Consider the following 3643-nt stretch of genomic DNA (forward strand, 5'->3'; position numbering starts at 1 on the left):
GGTCACTGGCAGATGGGAAATGGGGCAAACTCTCTCAAAAGCCATATGTTTGCTCCTGGTGGGGAGCTGAAGGAAGAAAGGATTGATTTTAATCCTTATTACTGCCAGAGCAGCAGTGTGGAAGGCCATGAATTTCTGTTAGGACCTTGAAAATTAATTGTAATTAAGGTAGAAAGTGAATTGGAGGTGTGATACAATAGCATAACCCTGTCCTATTTCACCATGGTGGGTACTTTCTGCCGCTGCCTGTTTGCTGCCAAGCAGGTGCTTCAGCATTTCCCTGGGTTGCTGTTTCCTCGGCTGTTGTCAGCATTGCCTTTTCTCCTCTCCCTCTCCTTACTGCGATAAAGGGCAAGGTGGTTTGCTACATCCTCCTGCAGCACCCGCTCAGCTGCAGCCCAGCCCTGGCTGCTGTGCTGCTCCAGGAGCTGGTTTGACTTGTTGTCTATTCTCTTTGTAGCTCCTGCAGCAGCTTGCCTCTAGCCATTTTTCCTTTCTCAAAGCGCTCTTGTTCCCGTTGCCGACACGCTTGGTCCTGTAGGCACATCTTGTTTGGGCTGGAGCAGGGTTTTGTGAAAAGCAATGTAACAGAACTTTTTTATTCTGTCTGGAAGCGGAGGAGAAATTCTGTCCTGGGATTTTACTGTGCTCCAGTAAAGAGGAAATGCTGGCTCTTTATTTACCTGAGATGTAGGCTTGGACTCTTTGCTCAAAAACTGTTGGAACCAGTTTGACCACAGAACAGGATAAGAGATGGTAAATGGAAATCAGGAACGGCTGTGCTGGCGGCAGGGCAGGGACCCTGCAGTAGCTAGAAACCATCCTGGTGGTAACTGAGGCAGCAGTTGCACTGTGTGACCAAAATGTCACTTTCCGTGAGTTCCAGATTGGAAAAGGATAGAGGCTTTTCAGGATTCTCCTTTGAAGTGTTCTGTATTGTCTGGTGACTTATACAGAGATTAATCCATAGGAAGTTTTGTGAGTTTAACAAAAAGCACTAGGAACCAGAGATGAATGGTTCTGTCACATCCTTTCAACATGCGATGGTATTGTAGGCCTGCAGTCCTTGAAAAGTTACTGATCACTGTTTGCATATATGATTACTCTGAAAAGTTCCTGATTTGAATAGTGGCATAGGTGATAGTGGCCTTAATACTTAGGGTCTTTCTGAAAATTCCTCAGTGCTGGTGTTGATTTTAGAAAGCACGTGTACTGAATGCACAAGCATGTATACCTGTATTTGTACCTTCTGCTTTGCTTGCGCTACTTTTTACACGTGGTTCTGTCTAACAGCAGCAGTTTCTGCACCTAATGTCTTTCCCAGCTTCAATTCTCTCTTGAACGTCTGAAAGTCGAGAGTGGAAAGCCATAATTCTCCAGGCTCTAATTTCATCAACAAAATGAGATTATAATAAAAGCAGGATTTGCTTTCCATTATTATTTAACTACTAACGTACCTACCTGTTTCTTAACTTGCTGCAGTAATTAATGCCTTCTAATTTTTCTCCATTACTGTATTCCTCAAATATTCTCAGCCATGGGTCTGTCAGCACAGTGGGTATGGGCACCAGCCCCAGGTACTTCTCTTAACTTGTTACTGGAGTGTGGTGAAGTACTAACTTCAGTAAGAAAGGTTTGTGTTGAACAGAAGGTATGTTTGGATAACAGCTGTGTAAAAGCCAAAATTAACTCTCACTGAAAACTGTTTTTAAAAGGGAATGTGTTCTTTGTCTCAAGCTTTACTTACTTAATTCTTTCTATTTCCCTCTACTGTAGTTGTGTTCGTATTAGCATTTATAGGAATGTTGGCATAGACCAGCCGCAAGCATTTTAATCAGTGATATCTATGTGCTATTTACACGAGTGCAGCAAAAGTGGTGAAAATGCAGATAGCATATGCATATTTCTGGTCATGTTCAATAGCTACATGTGCAGTGATGGTGATCCCAGAATGCTTTTTCTATGCTTAAGCTATGCTGGAAATCTATTATGTTCAAATTGCAGGCTGGATACCACCCAGAGCAGTAGTCTCTGACTCATCAGAAGAGTCAAGTGCTAAGAAACCGCTGAAGATGGTGGTGTGTGCAGGCTTGGATTTGTAGCTAAAGCTATGATGCAGAACAGAGAACCAGGTATATGTGAATATTCTGATGAGATTGGAAGACAAAAAATCACCACTAAGACTATAGGAAATGAGATCCGGGTAGTTCTCAACTCTATTAGGAGAAGTACTGGCAGCATTGTAATCCCAGGACCGTGGTGTGTGTTTGTCGCTGCAATTTTAGCTAGGAATGGGGTATGATTGGGAACAAGGTCCAGGTAGGAACAAAGTTCAGTGTGTTTCTCTTGCATCTTTAAAGACAAGCTTGAACCAGTTCTGCAAGTGGAGCAAATCAGTGTGCCTCTATTAACCTAATTGTTTCTGAGGATCAACCTCAAAGGGGATTATGGTTTTTTTTTGAGCTTACTCCTTTTCTTCCACTCTGAAGTCTCTCTCACTCTCTTGTATGTTTAGCTTGTAGTTTTGCAAAAATTTGATAAAAAGCCTAGTCATTTAACTCATCTAGTGGCTATCTGGTGATTGTGCGGAGTAGGATTAGCCAGGTCGCAGCAACATACTTAAGATGTTGAAAATATTGCAGATATGTAAGTTGTACCCATTCAAACAAAAATACAATCTAAGAAAATTTAAGATGTTGACATGTACAAGACCTGTTTACTTGTGCCTGGATGGTCACATGAAGATATAAAAGCATTTATATGAGGGCAGACTTTTCTGGTTATCTGTGTGAAGTGATGTATAAAACCTTGATGAAAGTTCATCATTTTGACATGAAGTTTTCCAGATGGATAAATGGCTCAGACTAAACTTTCTCTGGATTTTTTTTTGGGGGGGGCGGGGGGAGGAAACAGCTTTTTTGAAAAAATGAAATCCTTGTGAAAGAAAGTACAGATTTTTTTTTTAGTATTAATAATAATAGAGAATTTCTTTTAAATGTTTTAGCATCTTTAAAAATACTTGAAAACAATACTGAAGCTTGAAAAAGTAAGAACGTGGTATTGCAGGAGGCTTATTATGCCACATGTGTGTTTTTGCTTCCATAGCTGGTCAGGCAGCATGGTCTTGTCAGTGAAATTTAAGAGTTAGTTACAGTTTGCCATGCATTGCTCCTTGAAATTTCCAAGGCTAATTCTTGTGCTCAGCACTGAAATGAGAGCAGGAATGTAGTTTCCTATGTTTTGATGATCCCTTTGCAGTTGTGAAAATAACAAAGAGGAAAAAGCATCTCACAAAAAGCACAAGATTTCTCGTATCACAAAACAGCATTCTAGCCTCAGACTGCGTGCTTCTTGATGGAACATTCAATTCCCTAAGAATTTCTTCTTTATGCAAGTATTTAAGCTCAAAATTATTGGTTTATTTTTGTTGAAGTAAAAACCCTTTTATCATTACAGGTCATATAACTTCCCCCAGACCACTCTCCATAGAAAATACAGCTGAAATAGTTCCTGTGGTTTATTTCATTCTCTACCTCCAACCAATTTCCAAAATTCAGATCCATTAAACATTAGACAAGCATGATATGTGTGGATATCCTGTAACTCTTCTGTAGACTCAGCACCAATGTCAGTGTTGCAAAAA

Source organism: Cygnus olor, chromosome 5, assembly GCF_009769625.2.
Source record: "Cygnus olor isolate bCygOlo1 chromosome 5, bCygOlo1.pri.v2, whole genome shotgun sequence".
NCBI lineage: Eukaryota > Metazoa > Chordata > Aves > Anseriformes > Anatidae > Cygnus > Cygnus olor.